At 42.6% G+C, this 27,291-nt stretch overlaps 1 protein-coding gene across 5 annotated transcripts in view; it reads left to right on the forward strand.

The window, feature by feature from the left end:
• The window catches only part of SULF1 (sulfatase 1), a 178,575-nt gene that overhangs the window by 20,462 nt on the left and 130,822 nt on the right, over positions 1–27,291 (forward strand). For 4 of the 5 annotated variants that reach the window (XM_047842722.1, XM_047842720.1, XM_047842723.1 and 1 more), the window contains exons 1-2: positions 4,123–4,548; positions 13,919–14,014. The gene's annotated coding sequence lies outside the window, so the exon portion shown is untranslated. Of the gene's footprint in view, positions 1–4,122; positions 4,549–13,918; positions 14,015–27,291 lie in introns of those variants that run through there. The other variant, XM_047842721.1, reaches the window with a different exon arrangement.

Raw genomic sequence — 27,291 nt, forward strand, 5'->3', positions numbered from 1 at the left:
TTCATGTCTGGTCATTGTTTTGTTCACCTCCTCTTCACCCCGTGGGTAAGAGGTTCTAGAATGACCAGACGCAGGACGTCCGACACTGCACATGTGGGAACAACAGCGGTTTGTCAATCACATAGGCCACCAGCCCAGGGGAGGCGGACGCTACACGCCTGTAGAGCCACACAGAGGTTGCATTCGGGAACACAGTGAAACAGAAAAGGCTAGGGCGGGGGTGTGTGTGTGGGGGGGTGTGGTAGGCTTTGTAGTAACAAGAGGATGAAGTGTACCTTGATTCCAGGGCGGGATACAGTTGGCTTGTTTCAAGGATCGTGTGGTCTGGCAGGGAAGTGAGACTTACTAGGCTGGGGACCAGGTGGAGTGCAGCTGGGGCAGCTGTAGAGGAGCTGGCCAGGTGGGGAGCCTTTCCGCCTGCCGAGGGAAGGGAGGAGCTCACTTTCCCTTGCTATATTTGGCCCCTCCAAGAAAAATGTCTTTGCCACACACACCGTGTCTCTTGTAAAAAGAGTTGCTTTATTTTTATTTTTATTTTTTTATGTTTGTTTATTTATTTATTTATTTATTTATTTAGAGAGAGCTCACGTGTACATGCGCATAAGCCAGGGACTGGCAGAGAGAGAGGGAGAGAGAGAATCCCAAGCAGGCTCAGCGCCCTCAGCACAGAACCCGACGTGGGGCTCGAACCCACGAACTGTGAGATCGTGACCTGAGCCAAAACCAAGAGTCAGACACTTAACCAACTGAGCGACCCAGGCGCCTCGAAAGAGTTGCTTTTGACTAGATTAATAAACAGGGAGATGTAAACAGTTTTCTAGTGAGTGCTCTCAAGCCAAGCCTATATAATTAACAAGATGATTCATGCAAAAGCGTCCTTTGCCACTCACTTTGATTTGAATGAGAAGGGGAAGGGGGTCCTAAACCATCCAGACAAATTACATATTTAATTCCTCACTTGATTTTAATTTGTCACGAGGTGAATATAGACTGACTTGAGACTTACAGCCAATGGCCAAAAACGGTCTAGCTTGCTGAAGCCAAGGTGTTTTTCTGCCTTCCATTTTTCATGAAGAATTCTGTTAGGAAAGACAGTCAGGTCAGATGATCTCTCACTTTCCCTGCTGTTTAACAAGCGAAGAGATAAAGGGTACAGGGAGGCCAGTGGTTTCAGAAAGGGCTTGGACATCTGAAGTTAATGCTGGGCCTATTATAAAATTTGGGGCAAGACATTTAATCTCTCTGGACTTTTTCATGAGGAAGTTAAACTATATCAAGAAGGTTGGTTTTGTTTTTTGGGTTTTTTTTAGTTTATTTATTTATTTTCGAGACACAGCCCAAGTGGGGGAGGGTCAGAGAGAGGGACAGAGGATCCCAAACAGGCTCCATGCTGCCTGCACAGAATTCAAATTGGGGCTTGAACCCACAAAATTCCGAGATCATGACCTGAGCTGAAAGCAAGAGTCAGATGTTTTCTTCTTTTTTTCATTTTTTTAATGTTTATTTATTTTTAAAAAAGAGAGACAGAGCACGAGTGGGGGAGGTGGTGCAGAGAGAGAGGGAGACACAGAATTCATAGTAGGCTCCAGGCTCTGAGCTGGAGCACAGAGCCCAACGCAGGGCTCGAACTTGTGAACTGCAAGATCATGACCTGAGCTGAAGTCAAAAGCTTAACTGACTGGGCCACCCAGGTGCCCCCAGGAGTCGGATGTTTAACCGACTGAGCCACCTAGGAGCCCCTAGATCAAGAGTTTTAAAATAACTTTTTAGTAGCAAAACCCTTATTTCAAACAAAACTTAAAGTCACTCTATAAAACAGATAGAAATGAAGCTTCTTTGTTTGAATCCAATGACTGGGGCCAAGCCCAACTTACCTGGCCTCCCAACACACGTCCTCTTTCCCAGTTCTTCCCCAAAGATTCCTAAAGCACTTCCTGGAGAGCCTCTCGTTCCTTAGAATCCGGTTTGAAAACCAGCGGATGAGACACTGCCTAAGGTTCCTCCCAGCTTTCAGCAGAATGGAAAAAGTGTAGGCTGGGTAGACAGATAGATGTGGATTCAAATCCTCGTTCTGCCACTTCCTGACCTGAGTTACCAGTTTCTCCATCTGCAAAGTGAAGATAAAAATAGTTCTGTTTTAGGACAACTGCTGCGTTAAGAATGCATGTGAAGCATCTAGCCAGTGTCTGGAACCTAGTAGGGTCTCGCAAATGGGAGCTAGAATAAACATCATGGCTCTGATTGAGGAAATATCCTATACTTGAACGGCTAAATTGCCACGAGACTTCTGTCATTCCTAAAGCCAAAACCTCAAGAACTTGAGGCAAACATTTCCCTTTAGAACCTGAATTGGTTTTCATTGTTCCCAATTAGTGGAGGCGGGAAAATTCTTCTAACTGACTGAACATTTTGTGTGCACTGGAGAGCATGTACTGTGTAGATACACCCCAAGTCTCTTAAAGGACGCCGTGGTCGATCCAACCACCACAGATGGAATTTAAAGCACGTTGCCTTCACCAGAGAATATCAGGGGGGATGTCATTAAGAACACTTTAATGCTAAGCCACAAGAAATTCAGTACCTGACAGCTCACGGTCTATATTTCACCCTGTATCATAAAACGATTCACCAGGGAGCTGTTGTTCGTTTGTGCAATTGCTGTTGTGATAGCCTGCGGTTCTTTCAATAGCGGAGGAGTCCCCCCCCCCCCGTAAAATGCATCCCAGAAGTCTGATTTCTGAAAATCTCACCTTTGGGGAATTTTCCTGGCATTCTATTAAGCAAGCTCCACTTTATAGGTTTTCTAAATGTAGTAGCAGAGGCTCAGTGGATGCCGGCCATTCTGTTACCCTCGCGAACTTACACCTGAGGGGAGGCTGGCTCTGGTAAAGTCTGGATGCCCCTTTCCGTGTTTTGTAAAGCTTTCCTTTAAAAAACAAACAAACAAACAAACAAAAAAGGTTATCCACAAACCCCTCTAAGCCTAATGCCCAGGTCCACCATCAATATTTCGCCACCACGTGGCTGCGTTCACCTGAGCCCACGGACGTTACACAGGGCCCCTTCGGCTCCCAGACTGATGGCCCAGGTGAGATCAGGTCGGCTGTCGGCTAAATTCAGGAAACATTCATTAAGCGCCTGCTTGACACAGGCCCCGGTCCCCTAGGCCATCCTGGGGAACCACATAAGTCTCGGAGCCTAGAGGGAGGCAGATGGCCGCTGAATTACAGCAGAGAAGCAGAGCCGGCAGACAAAAGAGGAGAAATTTGGGAAGGATTCTGTGGGGAAGTTGGGATTTAACTAAGCTTTGAAGGAAAGGGGAGTGCAGACATTCCAGGCTGAGGAGGAGGATGTGAGTAAGGCTAGGAAGCGAAGGAACTGAAAGGCCATCTTTAGAGCATGATTCATATTCTAATGTGCTGGGGTAGGTGAGGCCAAGCGAGGGCTGGGAGGTTGGTCAGGAGCGCGGAGACAAATAAACGGGAGTTCTGAATACCAGGATGAGAAAGTTCCTTAGGAGTTGGGGAGATGGGGAGCAGGGCCGGGAACAGGGCAGGACAAAAAGAATCTTAAAAAAAATAGGAGGTAGCAAGTTGGGGAGGGAGAGTCAGCAAGGAAGATTGATGCTCAGAGTGAATCAGAACTTTCTCAGACCCAAGCTCCAGGGAGGCGGGAAAGAACCCTCTGGCTGGGTCTATTGCTCCCACAGAGGGAAAAAAAAAAAGGAGAGAGAGAAAGAGAGAAAGAAACACGAGACCCACAGAGATTGCAACTGGGGGACTAAAGTTCAGTCCCGGAGCAGGGAGCTCCCTGCAAGCCTTCGCCGGGAAAACAAGAGAGGGCGTAGAGAAGCAGCAGCAAACACCTGGTCTGAGTCTCAGAAACATGAGTGTTTGCTCAGCACTTGGTCTCTGGAACGCCCGCCTTTGCAAACACCACATCTTCCCCGTCCACTGCGTCCCGCCACAGGCGGCTACCGTGCGGGCGCCCGGGGCGGGGAGCCGGAACCGCCCGCCCTCCGAGGAGCCTGCCCCCGTCGCCGGCCGGCCAGCTGCAGCTCACTGTTTGTTTGCCGACGTTTGCATACAACACTGAGTTGCCTTTTTTTCCTTCCCAGTCGGTTCGGCGGTGTCCCGAGATTCACCCCCAGAGTAACTTCTGCCTCTGCTCCTCCTCTTCTTGGAACTGCCTTTTGTTTGTCTGGCAGCCTTGGTTCTATGGGGGTGTGTGATGATAATAATACGCGGGCTTATATAACCCTCTTCATCTTGCAAGCACTTCGCAGACAGTCCCTAATGAATCTTCGGGCGGCTGTAGCGGCAAAGAGGAAACCCCAAGCCCGGGCGCAGAGGCCAGAGGGGAGGGCGGCGCGGGTCAGAGGCCGGGCCTCCCTGGCTCCCCGCGCCTCGGAGGTCAGGGGAGATAAGGAACAATGACTCTCGCCCTCGGGAGGAGGAAGGAAGTCCCGCTGCCACCTTATCTCTCCTCCTCTGCACGCTCTCAGTTCCCAGAGCTTGTTCTCTAGAGAAGATTTTGAAGGCGGCTTTTGTAAGTATGATGCTCTGCTTTTTCTTTAGAAAGGAAGGAAACTTTCCTCGCTGTTCTGGTCCACCTCATATTATCTATTCCTCAGGAGTCAGTTTCCCTCGCTCAGCTCGGGTTCTTGGGTGATGGAAAGTGTGCTTCTGGCCAAGGTCCTCCACCCAGTAGGGTCCCTCCCAAAGACCATGGGAGGGGAAAGAAGTTTGGGTTGATAATGCACTGAACGAAAGAGCACCCCGGCCAGGTGCTGAAATTGGCCACTTTCACCACCTCCTGGTCATGTGTGGCCGTCTCACACACATCTCGTCACCCTAGAGAGGAATCCTGGTTCTTCGCCTGCCTTGCTAGGCAACCAGAAAGGATGGAGGGACTTTAATCTTCAGGTTCTCTGCTTGCAGTGCTCACGATTTCAGACAAATGGAATCGTTGGAAGTTTCTTTTCACACTCTGAAATAAATCCCGTCTCTCGGTGTAGGCTTGAAAACTTGCACGGGCTTGTATAAACTCTACAAAAGCACTGTAACCGTAGTGGACATGTGAATTGTTATTAAGTTTTTCACCGCATAGCTGAAAGGTCTTAATATTAAAGGAACATGGACACTAACTTCTCAGGCCCTGGCAAACCCCAAAGCCCTGTTATTAAACGGTTCTCGTAAAGAATGCTGAATTCACAGAGTATTTTACTCAGGGATGATGCTCACTGCTTTGAGAAACTGTCTTTCAACAAAAAGTGAACTTAAAACCCTGGAACAACACGAAGAAAGATACAATTTCTGAACACAAACTAGAACTTAAAGAAAGTTCTATTTTGGGGACTTGTGCAATTTGCATTTACAGAACCATGATTACAACTTGGCTTAAGTATGGCATATAGAAAATTACTGTCTTTACTCAGGTAAGAAAACCGAGACTTAGAAATTGGCAATCATGTAGAAAAACAAGGCCTCTCACTCACTTTTAGTGCCAGAAGTGCTATCTATGATGTGTCCGCTGAGCTTGATTTTCTTTATCTTTAGATACACAGATGCAAAAACCACATATAATGAGTATGTATAAATGCGCGTGTTTGTGTGTATGTTTATACACATACATATGTGAGAGTTCAGGACAATTAAATATATATTTAAACATATATACTCTTACATTTGTTGTATCTATCTAGTGCTCAGAATTTTACATGATAGCATAACATCCAAAATGGGCCAGGCGGAAAGATTTCATATCAGATTTCAGAATGCCATAGAGCTATTTATTCAGCAAACATAGGATACATTATAAAATTATGTCTATTTTTAAAGAATCTTTTTAAATGACATTTCCACTTAGAATTCTCTGTGGCTTCCAAGAAATTCTAAGGCATAATTAAAGTTGAAAATGAGACTGGATTCTAGTTGCTTTTACCCCTAAATTTAAAAGTGATCTGTGAACACTAAATTCTATCTGCTAGCTAATGTAATTACAAGGACCGGCCACATAATCTCAACGTTAGCTTCAAAGGCATACTCAGTCATAGTAGAAAGAGTACAAACCACGATGGGGTCCAGATTTGAGACTTGCTTTTGCCATTACCTGAATATGACCAGCGGCAAGATCTTTAAGATTTTTAGCCTCAGGTTTCACATCTATAAAATAAGTTCAATACTACCTTCCCCAAAGGCAGGATTGTTGAAAGGACTAAAAGGAAATAATATATGTGAAACACCCAGCACAGTGTCTGAAAATAGCAGTGTTTCAGTCAATTTTAGGGCTTTTTAAAACAATTTTTTTAATGTTTATTTTTGAGAGAGAGAGACAGAGACAGAATGTGAGAGGGGGGAGGGGCGGAGACAGAGGGAGACAGAACCTGAAGCAGGCTCCAGAGTCTGAGCCGTCAGCACAGAGCCCGACACAGGGCTCAAACTCACGGACTGTGGGATCATGACCTGAGCCGAGGTCAGACACTTAACCAACTGAGCCACCCAGGCACTCCTTAGGGTTTTTCCATGTACTTTATTATGTTTGATTCAGTTCATTCATTTATTGAGCATCTACTATGCATTGCGTGCTATGCTAAGCACTAGTGATACAAAGGTGAGTAAGATTAATATCCTGCCCTGGGAGAATTGATAGCCTGAGGAGACAGTTTGAAACGACTGATAATTTTCTTAACAGTGCGATACCTTAAAAATAGAAGTGTGTTTCAGGTGAAGTGACAGAAGTGAAGCTAGAACGATTATTTCTGCCTGGTGTCAGTCAAAGGAAGTTTCGCAGTGACACGGTGAGTGTGTGAGTTTTAAAGGATCAGCAAGAGGTGTGGCAGGACTTCGTAGAAGAGAAGAGCATTGGGAGAGAAGGTGTGAGAAAGCATGGGGTGAGGGGCTGATTTCAGTTAATGCCAGAGTGTTGCCTCTAGGAGGGGCTGGGGATTTAGTCAGGGGCCCAATCATGAGTATCCCGGTGCCTCATGCCGAAGTGCTTGGACCTAGTACTGTAGTAAAACTCAAACTCATGCATGGACCAGCTCACGATCTGCAAAAAATCTGTTTTATAGGTTCAGATCGATATACAAAAAACTTGGGCTGAAATGCAAACCAACTGCACCAGTAAGATATCGTTTGGTTTAATAGACTATTGCATTTGTTTGTACCGAACCCATCCCAGTGACGGAAGCATTATAGCACAAGCTTCTTAACTCACCAACCCTAGCACTTTCAGGATCACTCTTGAACCAGTGGGAGTTAAGGGAGGACTTTGCATGGGGCTGAGGAGGCAGCAAGTAGATAGGATTTTTTTGTTTCAGGAAGGTTTTACATACAGGAGTTAGTATCCAGTATGGAGTGGGGGTTGAGCAAAGGCCCAGGGGGCTGGCAATACTATAAACTAGAAGACCAGTTGATAGATTGTTTTAGGGGAGCACCTGGGTGGCTCTGTTGGTTAAGCGTCCGACTCTTGGTTTTGGCTCAGGTCACCATCTCACGGTTCATGGGATCAAGCCTTCCGTTGGGTTCTGCACTGACCACACGGAGCCTGCTTGGGATTCTCGCTTTCTCCCTCCTCCTCTGGCCCTCCCCCGCTCATATGCTCTCCCTCTCTCTGGAAATAAATAAATAAACGTAAAAAAAAAAGGACATCTATTGAAAAAAACAAAAAGGCTATTGTAGTTTTCCGTGAGAAATGCTGAGGTCCTGAGCTGTGTAGGTGGACAATAGGGTGCAGATTCCAGAACTACTTAGAAGGTACGACATTCTCAGCTTGGGGGCTGAATGAGGGAGTGAAAGAAAAAGGAAAGGTCTGTGTTAGTTTTGGGCTCACCCGGGTAGCTACGATGGAATACCATAAAACCAGAGGAGGCACAAGTTTGTAACAAAATTGAGTTAGTTTGGAGGGGTGGTGGGGGAGGGGAGATGTTGAATTGAGGTGTCAGCGAGAGGGTAGACTCCAACATTGAGTAAAAATCAAAAGTAGTTCTTAAAAAAGTGTAAAAGTTGCCAGATTTGGGGTGGTGGCTTTTGAGGAGAGACAAAGTTTAAGCCCTCCCTATTCTGCTTGGTGCCCCCAAGAAATGTCAATATCTAGATTCACTGGGCTCTGCCCTTTCATCTTGCAACCGTGCTGTTGAGTGGATTGTTTTTCCATTAACGTTTCAACAGGAAGGCCATGTCTAGGGCAGTCTTGCCAATAGCCATGCATACCCTTAAAAAGACTAATCTGTACTTCCTCTGAGCCATCAGGAATGAGCAGAGACTCAGAAAAAAAGATCTGGGCTAGTAGAATACTTGCCGAGAAAGAACACATATTCCTAAAGAATATTTGATCATGAAGAAGAAGCCCTTCCACAGCAGACTTTTCCACTGTCCTTGAATTAGGGGATACACTCAGACACTAGAGAAAAGGAGGTAGTTTCTAAGACTAAGGCAAAGTTGGTGATTATCTACTTTGCCGTTACTCAGCCTACAACCATTTCCTTCTTCGGTGTGACAAGGGAAGTTCTTCCTATATGCTTGAATGATACGTAACTGGAGAGAACGGGTGGATAACATTTGCGAATTTTTCAAAGATGACAACTGGAAGAATTTTAACATTTAGAATGAATAGAAAACAATCTGATTAACAGGAAGCTGTGACATTTTAAATCTTTGAGGTCTGATTACTTGATTACCTTCGTTTTCTTATACCTTTCACCCTTTCTACACTCAGCACTTAATCTTCTATGGCAAAGCCTCACTCGGATTTCCCGCATTTCAGAGTGCCTTCCGCACCTGAACGCTTCAGAGCAAACACCACTTATTATGAAACGGGCTTAGCCCCAGACTTCACGACTAGTCTCACAAAGTCATATAATATTTCCGTCTGGTAGGTAAACTGTATCAACATATTTAAAAACAGATTTTAAGAAGCTATTTCCACTTCTGAATGTAAAGAGGTTTATCACTCATCAGAAAGATATATTTGGTTTTAAGCTGAATCCCATCTGGCCTCTGATGGTTCACTTCAAAATCCCCCAAACTTCAGAAATTATTTTGGGCTCTTAAAATGACGAAAAGTTTCTATTTTTACCAAACAGCTTCCGACATTAAAAAAAAAAAAAGAAAGAAAAGAAAAAGAAGAATTCCAAAAAGGAACCGCTACTATCTCCATTATACAAAATAATCACCCTCTCTATATTTTAGCATAAGATGAACTTGCATCCTGCAAAAGTTTATTATTTAAAGAAGGAGCTAGATACATTTGGGGGAATCCCCATTAGCACAAGAGGAAGCTTGAAGAATGTAGTGAGCTTCCATATATGGTGCCGACCATCCCACACGTAGGCTACTCAAGCCATTTAAAGTCTTGGCTTCGTAAGCAAGTGCTCCACTCTCCACAGTCGTTTTGGGTCTGCTGACATGATGATTTACTCCAGGCGGGGTGCCACCAGAGCCACTGCGCTGTCCTGAGCAGTGTTTGAAGAGTGGATAGGCTGCAGCTGTGCAGTCCCCCAGACACCTGAGTGCGGAATATCGCCGGATTCTGCTTCAGTTCGGAAAGCTGGAAGTTCCCCAACTCTCTCTTGGGTTTGGCTTCCTGTTCACATGTTTTCGGTCCCATGTCATTGTGCATGAAGTAATAGTCCCACATGCGAGCACCAGCCACAATGGCAGGATTTGTGTGGTTCAGTGCAAGGTTTCTAATGAGGACAGTTTGGACCTTCCAACAGCTCCTTAGGGAAAGCAGTTTGGAACTGTTATTACTTTCCAAGGCACAGCAAGCAGAGACGGAATGCACTTCTGCAACAAGACTGAAAGCAGCTTCCAGAAGAAATGGAAGGACAACTACCCGAGAAATCTAAGCGTTTACCGTCCACGTCTGTCTAAATGTATATGTGTGTGCGGCGTAGATAAATGCCTCCAATTCACAGTTTAAAAACATCAGTTACTGTTTCAGCATTTCGCTATGAACGCTGCTAGTGTTCTCCACCGAGGACTGTTATTTTAATGACATTGCGCTACACCAAAATCTGATGAGTTTACGAAGTTTGAGAGCCAGGAAATGCAGCTCAGTTTCTGAACAACTGAAAAAAGCCAAGAGTGAAGTTCAATCATCTACTTGCTTTATAGCATGGATTCCTAAGTGCTAAGTACAACGCTAATGCGGAGAGAAAAGCCAAACCAAACTTTTAAAGTACAGTCCTTAAACTATCCAACTCAACTTCCCAGTATATTATCAGCAGGTGAAATTCTGGCACACACCCACATTGAGTTGTGGATGTTAATGTCAAATTAATGGGCACGGGTGCCAGCATTTCCTAGAATTTTAGAGCAGAAAGGGATTTTGGATGTCTCCCAATCTTATCTGTATATTTTATGAACAGAGAAACTGAGATTCACACGAGCACACGCTCCCTCTCTCTCTCTCTTTCTCCCCCCCCCCCCCATGTCTTTGCGTAAGACACATCTGAGTCTTGTGCTGAGCCGTTGCTTACAGAAAATATCATAAGTCTGGCTTGAGAAAGAGAAAGGGCAAAATGGTCTAGAGGTAGGCCAAAGATCCCCTGCTTCATTCAAGTTTGTGTGGCCTAGGTTCAGTGCCGTGTGGACCGGAAATGTATCCTTGCTTCAGGAACCATCCAAGGTCTTAGATTAGATATTTTTGACCAAAACTTAAATAAACTCCAAAACAAACCCGGGATCAATATGTGACTCAGGTTCTGGTGATAAAGTGATGCTCTGGAGTGCCTGGGTGGCTCAGTTGGTTAAGCGTCCGACTTCTGTCAGGTCATAATCTCGTGGTCCATCACTTCGAGCCCCACTTCGGGTTGTGTGCTGTCAGCTTAGAGCCTGGAGCCGGCTTCGGAGGATTCTGTCTTTTCCTCTCTCTGTGCCCCTTCCCTGCTCAAGCTCTGTCTCTGTCTCTCTGTCTCTCTGTCTCTCTGTCTCTCTCTCTCTCTCAAAAATAAATAAACATTGAAAAAAAAAGTGATAAATAAGTGAATAAAGTGATGCTCAATCAGTGCCCGGTACTTACCAGGGGGCATGTATGATTAGAGTATGAGATGTATATAAAATCCCAGGTATAACTCTCATGCTTAGCAATCTTAAAACCTGGTTGGAGAGATGAGACCTTCACCCGTGTAGGCAGCAGCAACAACAGTGGGGCTGTATAACTAAATGTTACATTTGTGGCACAAATTTCTAAGTGTTGGAGGGCTGACGACAGAAATGAAAATGGACCTTGTCAGGAAATGTCAGGACTTCAGCTGATCCCAGACGGGTGCTTAGAATTTGAATATGTGGAGGGAATAACTGTGGCTTTTTCTAGGTAAGAAATGGCAGAAATGAAAGTATAAAGAGAGTCTCATGGGGGACCCTGAGGAAGCCAGGCTGGTGGGAACTCTCCTATAGCGTTTCCCTACCTGACTGATGGATCACATTGTCTTGTCTTGCAATGTATTGTCTTACACTGCTATCTACTAAAATGTGACTGAAATATAAACCCTAAAAAAAACCTGGGCGTAACTCACTTGAATGATATTTACATAGCTTTGCGTCCACAATAATATCATTATATTTATATCGTTGAAAATCCAAAAGAAATTACAGATTAAATATAAACAAAACCATAAACCAATAACATTCTCTTTAATAATGTTAACTTTATTTGCCAGATGATGCTGTTTTGCTGAAATTAAAGAATAAATTTGTTTCAGCAAAGTGTTCATTAATGAAATTCTAAAAAGAAAAAACATTTTAATAAGAAATTTCTTTATTTTTATTAGTAAGAAATTTCTATTGCACATTGAGTACTATGCCTATTTATAATGAATTGGTACAAGTGCTACGTGTAAATGAAGACAGGATCCAGGCAATACATCTGCTGGGATCAAGGTTATAGAACAGAAAACTGCGATGGCTCAACTGTCTTATCACCTTGCTCTATTCTGGCCAATACAACTTTACACGGCACTGCAGGAGGTATTTGACTCCCATGGGCACATACTTACCAGGCAGATATTTAGGCTCCCTCTGTTCTTTCTGTAATAGCCAGTAGCAATTAAAGTGTTACATTATTCGCCCACAAATTGTCATTTTAATGATGACAAATCAGAGCCTCCATGTATAAAATTTATGAAAAGTCTGATCTCGGTCCACGAAAATATCTTTTGATTGCAAATTACCACTGCAAGAGCTAAAACAACAACAACAAAAATTAACCCCAATTATAATGCTTGCCAATGTTTACTGTGTGCTTATGATGGGTCATGAACTCTTCGAAATTTTTTACATGGATGCTTGCATATAATTCTCACATCAACCCTGTGGGTTAGATACAATGTTAGATCTCCATTTTTCAGAGGATACGGAGGCATAGGGAGATTAACTCACTCAAGATCACCTAGTGAATGCTGTAGGCTGGAATTCAGGCATCTAATTCCAGGGTCTGCTACGCTCAATAGTATATTCAGAACGATTGCAAAAAGGATGTTCTTTGGCCTTAGGCTATGCCAGCGCGACCATCGCAGATACTTATAGCTTCACATTCATGTGTTAACTTTTACTGCTAGAGATCACAGGGTGTCATGCATAATTATAAAAAAAAATTTCTATGTCCTCCAGGGACATATTTAAAAAGTAGACATCCGTGTGATACTTATAATGGTTTGTAATATTATCAGAGACGTGAGAACAGAGAGAGTAGAAGTCCTACAGCTCACCAGCCCCCAGAACGGGAAGCACAGGGGAGTAGTTCGAGGGCCAGCTGGGTTGGGTGTGCCAGATTACAGAGGGTGGCGTAAGTGGGTGGAGGAGTTGAGCTTCTGTCAGGAATGGAAAGAGACATGATAAGGGTGGCGTGGGAGGAAGGGTCCTGCAGCAACAGGCCAGCTCCAGGGAGTCCCTGCTGCAGGAACCTCACTATAAGAATGAAGCTTCCAGAACAGAGCAAAGGACTAGGTACTGCCCCACATTCAACTTGGATCACTGGGGCCAGTTAAGATCAAGAAGAGATGCCAGGTCTATTATCCTGAGGGAGATCATCTCTACCCATTACCTCTGCAATTCCCCTCTGCATATACCAATAGACAGTTGTTTTTACCAGTGAAGAGGTAAGAAAGCTCCAAATGGAATGTTTTAATATTTATTTACATGGGCAAGAGAAATACCTTTTCAAGGTAAAGGAGTTTTGGGGTTATTAGATCATGTGTGATGTTTTCCTATTCTTTTGTATTTCTTGTATCTTATATTTTCTGATAAGATACACATTATATATCTAATATTTTTCTATATTATAAATCATAGATGTGTACATGTTAAAAATGTGCTCTTCATGGCAGCAAGATTGCATCATCAAATACGTAATGCAGTGTCTCCTCTTATTCAAAGTATCTAAGTTGATTTTAGTTACTTACATTTTTCAACTGTAATAAATGCAGAATAGAAACAAATTTAACCACTTGTTAAATAAGTAGCAAGGTAGCTTACTTTGCTACTCATCAAATAATAGCCTACAGCAACTTTAGATTTTATGACTCAGCACATTTCCCTTTAAAACAGGTCTCATAACCTCAAATTAGATGTCACTCAGCTTTTAAACTTGGAACACCTTCTAAACTTTTGAAAAGATACTCTTCTTTATTAGTCTTAGGAAATCCAGTCAAAGAGTAATATGAAATGAATCTGAGGGAAAGTCTTTCCCTTGATGAAGAGAGAGTCAAATAGAAACTTCTACAAAAGGACTGAATTACTCACCATACTTCAAAGTCTCTTGCAAGTGATTGTAAGAAAATCAGCGTGGATAAAATTTGGAGAATATTATTCCTAATGATGTTCTCTTTTGAAGTTGTGAAAGGGCGCTATCAGAAAGATGAGAGAAGCCACTGATAAAATGCAACTGAAGACACTTTGACTCTTCTCCATCGTAGGTGCTGACTGCCACCCACCACTGTCTGAAGAAGGCGAACTTGGCAGATGACGTGAAGGTTCTCCAGGACAGAGTTAACTGCAGAACATCTTCAAAGGTACTCGTATCAAACATTTATCTCTTAGTTAATTAAACCAAGGTGCTAATTAAACCTGAGCATACCATGTCACTTGAGGAGAGGAAAGTTCCATGGATGGGGAATTGTAAGAAAGAGAGCCTTCCTGTAACATTTTCATCCTTCTTGGCTGAGAGAGCTAAAAGGGACCTTAAATGTGGTAGAGCCATTTCATGAAATTAGGCTTCAGGAATGGCAAAAGAACCATCTGAACAATGAGTATTTGAAGAATCAGGGTGCCTGGATGGCTCAATCAGTAGAGCCTGTGACTCGTGATCTAAGGGTTATTGGGTTTGAGTTCCACATTGGGTGGAAAGAGAAAGAAAGAAAGAAAGAAAGAAAGAAAGAAAGAAAGAAAGAAAGAAAGAAAGAAAGAAAGAAAGAAGAAAGAAAGAAAGAAAGAAAGAAAGAAAGAAAGAAAGAAAGAAAAGAGAGAGACAGAAGAAGAAGGGAGGAAGGAAGGAAGGGAGGAAGGGAGGAAAGAAGGATCATAGAACTTTATTAACATGTCATGAGCTGCTCAGGAAGCTCAGGGGAATCAGTCACAGGGAATGGCAGGCCAGCTACACCCAGCCATCCACAGTCTCAGGAGTGAAAACCACAGATGTCACCTGTCTTGTTCATAGCTTGCCTTCACAGTTTCTTGTCTTGGCCACATACACACTAGTGCCCTGAGTGTTGTGGGGCTGGGAAGAGTTACAGAGACCCATCCAAGCCATGCAACCTTAGCTGCAGAAACATTCTCAGGGGTGTTGATTCATGTGAGTTTACAGCCCCATGTGTCTTTGCTTAAATGTCAACATTGAAATTTGTTTCCTTCTACCCCCAACCAAATTAATGCAATGGAAACTGCTGAGTTCCTGTTGGTTTCAAATTGCAGCTCTTCAAAGTCATTACCCTCTGCTTGCTTTTCATTCTAAGCCTTGTGTTGGCCCAGGTTGGCTTGGATAAAGGCCTCCAATCACCAAAAAGTTTGTGAACCTCACACAAACAAAACAAAATGAAATCTTCAACAGGTCTGGCCTGAATTTCAGGTTTGTCTTTTGAGGATTGATTTATCCACCTCCTCTTCCTAATACTTATGACATTAAGCATTTTGTGTCCTCTACAAATGCCACATTTAGAAGGAAAATATCTAGAAGTGTATGGGAGTGTGGGGTTACTTCCTTGACAGAAAATTATGAACACTGGCAATTTTTTTCCTGTAATTCTCAGTGCTCTGTGTGCAAATGTTCTGGGGTATCACCAGAAATGTAGTGGAAGCTGGTTACCCACAAGCTAAATAAAAAATAAGAGAAAACAAGTCGAAGTTAAATGAAGTCTCCTTCCTTCAAAACTCTGGACAGGAGAGGAAATACTCCCAAACAGAAACTAAAAAAGATTTCTGTTTAGAAATAAATTCAATAAACAGTAGAACTATGACTACTTCAGAGTTCTTCATCTTCTTGAGTCAGTTCTCCATTTAATGGGCAACTTTATCACTTTAAGCATTATATCCTTTTCATTAGTATATTCTTATTATGAGAAAACACAAATGTGTTTAATATTGCATCAAGTTAGAATTACATGCTCAAATTTGACACACAAGACACTACTTCTTAAAAACCTATAGGCCCCCTGTGAGAGAAGTCTCTGGTCTGTTTTTTTCTCTCTTTGGACTGGAATATTCAAATTCAAAGTCAGACCAGTGGCCAGCTTCAACATCTCCGCCCTTCCTCATCCATCATTTGAGCTGTATTAGATAGGTAACTGAGTCGCTCTTCACCACCACATCTGTATTCACAGGTCCACAGTCTTCCCATCTGGTAAATTTTGTAGAAAAAAAATGAGTCCTTTCTATGTGTGCTCAGTCAGGTTTATAAAATAAGGACCACTTTAATGAGGCTTAGAGCTTCAAAATGCTGCCCTGTGCATTTTTGATTACCTCTCTGCTCATGTCATCTGGATATAAAGTTCTTTCATTTAATATTTTTCCAGCTTTAAGAACTGCTTACCTGCAGTTCAGTGAACTTGGCATCACCTCCAAGATACATAACACAAGAAACAGAACCAGGAGATGTCATAAGCAAAACTCAGAAGCTGCCTAAGCATCCCCTGACTATCCGATTGCCAGAAGATTCTCTCTTGTTCCAAGGAGAGATAGGTTGTATTCACATGCAATAAAACAACAAAAGGACAATTAAATTTCACAGCTTGGGGGAGATTTTGAGGGCTCTTGTCAAAAATGTTCACACCTGTGGAACAGACTGTTATTTTTTTGTGGAGCCTGGTTTTCAGCTTGAAGTCCACCTGCCAAAATCTGAATGGCTTCTATTGTACCTTCTGGTCTCAAAAACTGCACTGTCAGACAAGGCTTGGGGCACACAGATGGGATAACTTAGAACAGCAAATATGTTGTTTATAAGGAAATTAAGACCTTTCCTAGCCCTGTTGATGCCCATTTAGGATGGAAAATTTTATCAAAGCATGTCTTAGTTGTGCCTCCCTGGCACTTTATTATTTTCTATATTACTCTAATAATTTAAGTTATACTCAATGCCTTAATTTAAATTTAAGAGATTTTTAAAATTGTCCATAAATTGTAATAGTAAACTCTATCTTTTCAAGGAATCAACTTCAGATTTAGACCCTAAAAACTGCTAAAATTTTCTTTGGGTATCTACTGAGCATTTAAAGCTTGCTGTGGAATATAAAGAGCGGAATCTGGGGCTGCTAAGAAGCCAACTGTTTTCATTTGTGACCATTGTCACCCTGAACATTTCTCAGTGCACATCCTAATGGCAATTAAAATAATGTATTTGTTGTAAAACAATACGATAGCAGGACACTAGACTGGCTCAGTTGGTGGAGCATGTGACTTGATCTCAGGGTTTTAAGTTTGAGCTCCACGTTGGGTGTAGAAATTACTTAAAAATAAAACCTGGGGCACTTGGGTGGCTCAGTCAGTTGAGTATCCGACTCTTGATTTCGGCTCGGCTCATGATCCCAGGGTCATGGGATCAAAGCCCATGTCGGGCTCTGTGCCGAGTGTAGAGCCTGCTCGAGATTCTTGATTGCCCCTGGATCATGCATTCTCCCTCTCTTACTGAAAAGAAAATAAAATGATATAAAGTAATTCATAAAAAAAAACACAACATAATAGGGACCCAATATGAAATTTTTTTAGGTAAAACACACACCCACTTAACCCAAGCCCAGGATTTTTTTTTTCTAATATGAATATATGCAATGCGGAATCATAGAAAATTGCTGCTATGGACTATATCTGACCCACAAAAGCAGCAATTTCATATGGTCCTAGCTAATATTTTATGTAATTGGAAACATAGAGAATATACAATTTTATTCTGATTCTTTTCACTCTTATATCGAAACAGTCTACAGTTTCTGCATTGTCTTCATAGTTCATAGTCTGAAATTGTGCTCTATTCCATAGATGTGGACACCTGAGTGGATTTTGCTTTTTCCCGATAAGAGATAACAGTCAAAAAAAAATCTAACCCACACCTTCCTCACATAGCCGTTTTATTTAGTTGCCTTCTAATGCCTGTTTTTAAACTAATGTCTTCTCCTGCATCGTCCTTTCAGCCCCTCTGAAACTAAGTACTTTCACATGTGAGTCCTAATACAAATGTAAGCGATAAAGCAAGTGCCAGTATGCACAGGCATACCAATGTGCACACCTGCATACACATCGTTAAATGGACCTGTGTAGACAGTACATCCTCAAAGCCAAGGAGTTTGTGGTGACAGAAAACACCAAACGTCAATAGGATGGGAAACGTTGTGCCCATCAGGCTGTGTCACCTCTTGCTGGCTTTTCTCTATTTTCATCTGACTGAGACCTATCCCAGCAGACGGTCCTCCCAGTGCACTTTGGCTGCCAAGAGAATAGGGCTTTGTCTACTATGGCGAGGAAACAAACTCCGGGGATATTAACCGACCAGAGGAAAGCCCTTTGCTCTTGCCGTAATGATACATTCAGGCAGGAAGTTAAGAGGAAAATAGCTACTTCTCTGGGGATGAGGAGTGTGGAGCGGGAGGGAGGAGAGCAGTTTAATTATGATGAGGGTGGGGGCGGGGAGATGAGGACAGTCACAAGTGGAGATCAAGAAAAGAAGAATGGGATGATGTCATTCTTTACTGGGACAGTCACTGAAATGAAATCAGGTCACACACAATGGTCTTGTTCTATGCCTGGAACCATGAGTGTTACAAGAGATCACTTTGTGGTAATGCTTGTTAGGAAGGGTCTAAGGGCCCTGCTTACATTAAGATGTCCCCCAAGACATCTTTAAGATGGATCAGAAGGGCAGAATCAGTCCATCCAATGCTGAAATGACCCACGCTAGAGGCACAACATTTGCTTAAGATCAACGAGCCACAGTTTAGGATAGAAAAAGTCTGCATTCTCACAACAGTGAATTTTAAGAAGTAAAATGCAACTCCACAACTTGGTTTCAGGCCAGATGTTTTAAATTGATGTCCTTTTTCATAGGATGGTTTTGAATGGCATTTTGGAGTTAAGATGGAATATATTTGCCAGTATAATGTTGCATTTCCTGAAAAGAAATACTGCTTTGTACTATGTTAGTGCATTTTCAGGACTGATTAACTCTGCTTACATAGGAAGCATTTGATTTGTGTCACTGTTGAATCCCCAGTGCCACTGGTGGCAGATATATTCAAATTTAGGTTCCTTCTCTCAGTGATGTCCTAATTTAACCTCATTCATCTGCTTAGATTTCCTAAGGAGAGCATCACAATTACAAATGAAGGTTAAGTTTTCTAAGAAGTCATCCCTTGAATAATTAGGTGATAAGGTCAAATCCTGTTATTAAGGTTCTGTTGTTACCGCATTATCTAGGGCTCCAAACAAATAGGTCATTGATGGAGACTTTTTTGGGACATTTTTGCCGTGTGAGTGTTTATAAGGGTAGAACTGGAACACTGGAGGCTTTTTACATTCGCATCTGCAGGTTAGAGAATCTACAAAATTCGATGCTCGCTTTTGGCAAACCGCTGATCTTCAGGGATGGTAAGATCCTTCTCTCTCTGGTAGACTATAAAAAATGTAAAAATAAAATTAGATTCCGGTGAGAATTCATACTGGTTTTATGATGTTGCCCTCAAATTACTAGAGAATCTTGTAGTGATATATTTGGGACAAATGTGTTTGAAAGTTGCTGCGGATTATGGCTGTCACAATGCAAGGTGGCACATTTTGAAGGGATCCTTTGGGGGGGGTAGAGTCTAACATGAACTTCAGTGGTTTCTGCTTCCCTTTTTTTTTCACATTTTTATTTAAATTTTAGTTAGTTCTGCTTCCCTTATTTTTAAATGGAAGATGGTCAGGCTACAGGGCCTTTGCGAGAGTATAATTATTTAAAAATTGGGGTGTCTGGGTGGCTCAGACAGCTAAGCATCTGACTTTGGCTCAGGTCATGATCTCATGGTTTGTCATGGTTCGTGGGTTCGAGCCCCACGTCAGGCTCTTTGCTGACAGCTCAGAGCCTGGAGCCTGCTTCGGGTTCTGTGTCTCCCTCTCTCTGCCCCTCCCCGACTTGTTCTCTCTCTCTCTCTCTCTCTCTCTCTGAAAAATAAATAAAAACATTAAACTTTTTTTTTAATTAAAAGGCATCCATAATATTTCCAAACAAGTGATAGACATCATCAGAAACTCTCAAAATTTCCAGTGTTTGATTTTCTTTTCTGTTTATCTCCTAGTAGCCTTTAAAGAAATCTAAATTCATTAACCATAGCCAGTTGACAATAGCATCTAAAATGCAGGTGTTACTTTAAGCACATCCATTATTTTTTTAAAACTTTTTTTTTCAACGTTTTTTATTTATTTTTGGGACAGAGAGAGACAGAGCATGAACGGGGGAGGGGCAGAGAGAGAGGGAGACACAGAATCGGAAACAGGCTCCAGGCTCTGAGCCATCAGCCCAGAGCCTGACGCGGGGCTCGAACTCCCGGACCGCGAGATCGTGACCTGGCTGAAGTTGGACGCTTAACCGACTGCGTCACCCAGGCGCCCTAAGCACATCCATTATTTACAAAGCAGGTAAAGCAGACATGGCTTCTTACAATGGGGTTCACCATAAATCTTTTTTTAATTTTTTAAAGTTTATTTATTTGAGAGAGAGAAAGGTCGGGGCAGAGAGAGAGGGAGAGAGAGAGAACCCCAAGCAGGCTTTGCATCATCAGCATGGAGCCTGATGTGGGGCTCAAAGCCACGAACTGTGAGATCATGACCTGAGCTGAAACCAAGAGTCGGGTGTTTAATCGACTGAGCCACCCAGGCGCCCTCCCCCGCTAAAATTAATTTTAAAATTACTTGCTTTTATAGTTTTACCAAAAAATATAAAGAAGATTTGATGCAGTCTCTGATTAAAATGTATTTATTACTTAAAGTAAGAATGCCCCAGCAGATTAAATCTCTTCTACAATATTCATAGGAATCTGGGCTAGCCAGACGGTGATGCTCAGGAATGCACAGTGGCCACAGGAGAGGGACTAGCAGCCTTTCAGAGCCATCAGTTGCCCGTGCTATAAGGGATATAGATATTTTGAATGACGATGATGTTTGCCTGATGATGTTTGCCATCATCCTGCTAGTCACAAAATCCTGCCGTTCGAAGAACGCTGCACTAAGAGTCGGTTCCCATTTTAGGCGTTTTGTTGACTGTGTAGCTTTCTACAAAATTAGAATATACTTGTCCCACTTCCCTTACTAGGCTGTTGTAAATGCAGATGAAGAATGGAAAAGTACATTTGTGGGGAAGCAGATGTAGGGAGTCGTTCCAGCACAACGTAACGCTATTGCTGTGGTATTACAAGGCTGAGGTATGGCACGGCCATCGTTAGTTCCCATCACACTCTTCTATTCCCAGCACCTTTTTGCTCCCTCATTATTCTTTTACTTTTATGTCTCTGCCAGTAAACTAATCCCAATGTGTATTTTTGATGGTTGGCAAACATTCAAAAATGCTTTGCAGAGAAGGAAGGCTATAGAATCACTTGGATTATAACTATGCACTCAGTGGATTTTTCCGAAAAGCTTCAGAATGAACTATCTTTACTGGCTGAGGCGTTAAATGTAGGCGTGAAAAAAATAACTTGTATTATATACCCTTATGGTTGTTGGAATTCAGCTCAGGACTGACTCCCAATAATCTTTATGATTGGGGCCGGAGGAAGATTAACTCACCAAGGATGGGTGCCATTGCTTTTCATAATCTTGTCCATTGCTTCCAGTCATGTCCCAAAATGGATCGAGAAATTGCCGTCACCTGCATCCCCCAGACAGAGGCCATCCCTCTGCTCTCAGGCACAAGACTGTCTTTCTCTTAGGGAAATTCTTAATTTTCTAGTTGCTTTTTCTACCCGCCCCCCCGCCCCCAGTCATTGATTGATAGAGGAATTACTTTTAAATGTCCAATACAGTATCAGCTTAGTAGTTTGCACGTGCTGAAATATCCCTTCTGGGTGAGGGGAAAGGAATACAATTTACATTTCACATGTGGAAGTCCATCTTAGTTTGAAGAACTTTCTCTCTGGTTATAGAACTATTTTTTTTTTATTTTATTTTTAAATTTTTTTTTTAACGTTTTTATTTATTTTTGGGACAGAGAGAGACAGAGCATGAACGGGGGAGGGGCAGAGAGAGAGGGAGACACAGAATCGGAAACAGGCTCCAGGCTCTGAGCCATCAGCCCAGAGCCTGACGCGGGGCTCGAACTCACGGACCGCGAGATCGTGACCTGGCTGAAGTCGGACGCTTAACCGACTGCGCCACCCAGGCGCCCCGATAGAACTATTAAGACAGAGTGTGTATGGGATGAATTGCCTGTATATGTATGAATAACTGTTCCAGTGACAACCAACTCCTAAACGTGACAGACGATGATTCTGACTACCAAAACATTGATTTGTTTTTTCTCCCTGACTCGTGTAGACAGTAAGATCTTGCATCTACGTGGTAACAAGAAGGCTGAACTGTTGGCCTTCATGGATGTCTAAAGACATACGCCGTGGGGTGTTGAAGGGATGTAAACAAGAGCCTTTTCTACCTTAGGGAGCCTTTGGGAATTCAAGAGCTATCCATCAGCAAAGGTGATGTGGTCTTCTTAAATTGGAAGTCTCTCGGTTTCTAATTCATAGTGGTACATGGAAGAAGTGTAGATACTGGATAGGAACACGCATTTGGGAGACAGACTGCCTTGGTGTGAATGGCTTGCCGTGTCGTTGGTTCGCTGTGTAACTTAATTTCTTTGTGTCTCTATCCTCATCTGAAAACTGAGGGCGACGCTAATACTGTGTCTGGTTGTTTGGAGGGTTAGAGGTTTCCATGTGCATAAAGGGCTCAGCACAATGCTTAACACTTAATACAGTGTGTTATGCATGTTAACAATTGTTATTATTTGTGGAAACTTTTAAAATCCAGAAACGCATGAAGTGTAAAATATGTTCCCCTACCATTGCCCTGCCCATAATTCCACACACTCAAATACACACACACACTCACGCTGACAATTACCAGGCACTATAGGGAAAGCAACCACGGGTCACAGCACTCACCCTGTGAGAACTGGACGGGAGTAGGGCGTGTGCCTCGCAAACAGTAGCAATAATAGTATCGTGTGTTTGCACACTTACAATGTCCTCCAGTAACAGTTGTCGGAAGTCCAATAACATGATCAATGAAAAAGTACTTTGGGATTATATTGTCAGCATACTGAAAAAAACAGCTTTTAATTTTCGAACTTCTGATTTCCCTTTAGATTTGCTTAGACCTGGGTTCACCTTTTCCCCTCACCCAGCCACCAAAAACAATAAATAATAATAATAATAATAGTCACTAATGCGATACAAAGATTCTCCTTTAAAGATCTGCATGGTTCCACAGGTCCAGATTCTGACCCCACATAGCTGGGTATTTATCCTGTAGTCTGCATTCTGAGATCCACAGGAGTGTAAACTGGGTTTGCCTCGTGAAAGCTTTTTTTTAATCCTTTGTTTATAAATGAAATACATTTGATGGGTTTTGGTATTTTTACAGCTATTACGCTTTAGATGCTGTAATTTCAAGGCTCCAGGTTGACAACTATACAGCACCTGGTCTCCCCATCGTGCCATCAGTAGGATTCCCTGGTTGGAAGGAGAGGAAAAAAATATATATCCTCAAAGAGGGATAAAAGAAGTCTCTCTCTCTCTCTCTCTCTCTTTTTTAAAGTTTATTTATTTATTTTGAGAGAGAGAGCATGAGCAGGGGAGGGGCAGAGAGAGGAGAGAGAGTCCCAAGCAGGCTCTGCACTGTCAGCGCACAGCCCCCAGGAGCTGTGAGATCATGAACCAAAATCAAGAGTCGGGTGCTCAACCTACTGAGCCACCCAGGCGTCCCTAAAAGAAGTCTCCTGAAGAGAGTGTTCCTAAGTATTTTGGAGATTTTTCACACAGTAGAGAGCACTAATTCTGCCTGAGTTTGATACTTCTGAAAACGGCATTTTATATGTATAATTCAAAATTTTGATTGCATATCAAATGTTGCCACAAAAATCTAAAAATCTTGGGGTTTGAGGGACACCTGGGTGGCTCGGTCGGTTAAGCGTCTGACTTCGGCTCAAGTCATCATCTTGCAGTTGGTGGGTTAAAGCCCCACATCGGGCTCTGTGCTGACAGCTCGGAGCCTGGAGCCTGCTTTGGATTCTGTGTCTCCCTCTCTCTCTGTCTCTGTCACCCTGTCTCTCTCTCCGAACTAAATAAACATTAGGAAAAAAAATTGGGGTCTGATTTTTCTACTTCTCTTTCTTTATGGTTAAGTATGTAGGTGTGCCCGGAGCTGGCACGCTCCTGCTGAACCAGAGAAATGGCAGAAAAGGTGCTTCGTTCGTGCGTATCATTCACTCCATCATCCCCCTTAGCATCTCCCAAGTGAAAATTAAAGGTTATCATCACATGGCGTTAAATGAACAACTGTGCAGTGGCTATCCATTGTGCGAAGAATGACGTGCAAACCCTTGAGGCCTTCCTGGGACCACGAGTGTGAGAGAGACAGGATACTGTGAAAAGACAGTAGAGACACTCCGTCATTTACTGCTTGTGGAATCGGGTCAGCTGCGTAGCCTTTGGGAGCCTCAGGTTGCCTTTTGGTACAATGTGGATAACGGCATTTACCTCATAATATTGTTGTGAGGGGCTCAGAGAAAAGGTGTGTGCAAAGCGCCGGGAGCAAAGACACGCAGATAGCGTGTATCCGAGAACATTCATCTGTCTCATCTCGTCTTAGCACAGAACTTCCCCCTTCCTCCTCCTTCCCTCTCCTGCTGTGGCCCTACCTAACTTCCCAGCCTGTCCCTGCTGGGATCCCCACGCCCCCTACTCCCATCCAGACTGCTCACACTCCCTTACACACCCTTCATGGACAGAGCTCTGGAATTACATGGGACCAGAATGTTCTTTTACCACATTTTAGCGAAAGCTAAATGCCACAACCCATGTAAAATAGCCCTTGATTTCCTCACAGCCAGAAGTTGATTATTTCTTCTGTTGCACTCCCGTGGACTTTATACTTTAATTATGGGTCTTATTTATTTAAGACCCGTTTGTACCATATTGTCATTCGCATTCCTGTGCCTCACACTCGGTCGTGTGCTTTTTGAGACTGGAGTATTGTCCTTCCATTCTTACTACATTTAGCACAGTACTTTGCAAGTAGTTAAGTGCACACTGAATGCTCATTTTTAATTTAAAAAACAAAGTTGCAACTTCTGGCTTAAACATGTTGAGCTTTGGGGCGCCTGGGTGGCTCAGTCAGTTAAGCGTCTGACTTCGGCTCAGGTCACGATCTCTCGGTCCGTGAGTTCGAGCCCCGCTTCGGGCTCTGTGCAGACGGCTCAGAGCCTGGAGCCTGTTTCAGATTCTGTGTCTCCCTCTCTCTCTGCCCCTCCCCTGTTCATGCTCTGTCTCTCTCGGTCTCAAAAATAAATAAAGGTTAAAATAAATAAATAAATGAATAAATAAATAAGTTGAGCTTTGTGAATTGCCAAAAAAAGGCATCTGTGCTTTGGCTAGGGCCAGTTCCCTAGTGGCAAATCTTAAAACTCATACAGTCTTTCTTCTACTTGCCTAAGTATTTGAGTATGTAAGGGCTCTGTTGGTATGGGCAGGGCTTCCCGGCTGACTTTCAGCATTTCAGCCATATTTCTAAAAATAGAGGCAGAGGATTCTAGCAGAAGCTAACATCTGAAAGACAAATAGTAACATACACCCTTAGGAAGTTTTCTAGGAAGGGGTTCCAACATATATTTTTGGTATTGTCTGTAAACATAATAAGAGGGTGAGGTGTAAGGGAAGGTTTCAGGGAGGCTGAGTTTTGCCCCGGCTGTATATTTAAGTGGCTGTGTGACCTTGGGCAAGTTACTTAACACTTCTGGGCCTTCATTTTCTCATCTGTAATACGATATAGGTGTTCACTTCCAGCTGTAAGATGACACCACCAGATTCCTCCAGTTATGCCTTTACTATCGTCTACCAAGGATTGACCGCCTCTCAGATGAGAATTATACTTTTCACCTGAGTGTTGTTAGGAAAATGATAGATACAATGAGAATAAAGAATGAAAACATACGTGATTCCCATTTTATTTTCCCTTATTCAAACTGACCCTAGATTCTCTCAACAACTGAGACGAAATGTCTGTTGATATGAATATTTGTAAATATGGGCAGATCCCTACTTACAAATGGACAGTGTTAAAGATGATCATGTGTAAACTGGGCTACCAGTGGCTCAATCTAGATTATCTAGTAATATTATTTATTGATGCTGTATTTTTTACAGGCCCTTTAAGGCACAAATACTTTGGCAAGCCCGCCTAGAAATCCAAGCTTGAAGTGTAAAGTTTTGCGAAAAAAGGCACTTCATTGTGACAGTCTGTAAACCCGAAAACTTATCTTCACATCTCTGCTTCTTGTCCCCTAACCTACTTCCCCACCCCTTGTAAGGAAAGTGTTTCTCCTTACCTCTTAAGCAATGCTGTTGTTCTATTCAGGCTGAAATTCTAATGAAACACAAATTAAGGAGCCAGGAAGTAGGAGTTTTTGGAGGGATGGAAAGAATTCAGGTACGGAAAGGAGGTGGGGTTTTACCAGTAGGCACTTTAAAGGCAAGTGGAGGGATGCGGCAAAATGAGCAGAATATTCATTGGAGCCTGGGGGCTTTAAACAGTAAGTATAGGGTAAGTTAATTGTAAGACATGAACGGAAAGTAAGAAAAAAAAATGTCTAGTGAACAAAAGCAGTAGACGACAGGGAAAGAATAGAAAAGAGTTTCTCTATATTTTTTCATTCTGTATTTTCATCATCTGCTTCTGCCGCCCCCTCTCCTTACCACAGATCCTGACCATCTTGACACTTGGTTAGACAGGAAGCGGGGGTGGGGGGTGGCGGTCGATGATCGCTCCAAGTGGATGTGCAGAAGGAAGGAGGAATTAATGCACAAGTTGGTCAAGGAAAATGATGTATTTTAAATTTAGGATAGGCTTACATTTGTGTGTTTCTGGTATAGCATTCATCAGATTGCATTCGTCGTGTTTTCAGTTAGCTGAGCTTTTTGGATCTGGTGGGGCTTACATTTTTTAAACACATTTAGAATTTTTTTCGGTCATTATTTCTTCAAATATTTCCCCATTACCCCCACCCCTCCTAGGACTCCAATTACATGCGTGTTAGACTACTTGATACTAAAATTGTTCCACAGGCCACGGGGGCTGCACTCACTTTTTTGAAAAGCCTTTCCTTTCAGATGTTGTACTTTTCAGCTATAGAAATTCCATTTGCTTCTTTTTAATAGTTTCCGTGTATCTGTTCATTATGTTCACGTGTTCTTTCAAATCCTTGAGCATATTTATAATAGCTGTTTTAAATTCCTCATCCGCTCATTCAATCATTGCTGTCATTTCGGAGTCTCTCTTTTTTTATTGCGGTATAATTAACATAACACCATATTAGTTTTGGGTGTATAATGCAATGATTGGGTATTTGTATATATTGCAAAATGATTACCATAGTAAGTCCAATTAACATCCATCACCATACACAGTAATGGATTTATCTTTTTCTTGTGATTTTTTTTTTTTTTTCTTTTTCTAGGACCAGCGTTTCTCCTGGTTAGGAGTCACCTTTTCCAGCTTTTTCACATATCTAGTAATACCTGATTGGCTGCTGGATATTGTGAATATTACATTGTTGAATGTC

The sequence above is a fragment of the Prionailurus viverrinus genome, chromosome F2 (genome assembly GCF_022837055.1).
Source record: "Prionailurus viverrinus isolate Anna chromosome F2, UM_Priviv_1.0, whole genome shotgun sequence".
NCBI lineage: Eukaryota > Metazoa > Chordata > Mammalia > Carnivora > Felidae > Prionailurus > Prionailurus viverrinus.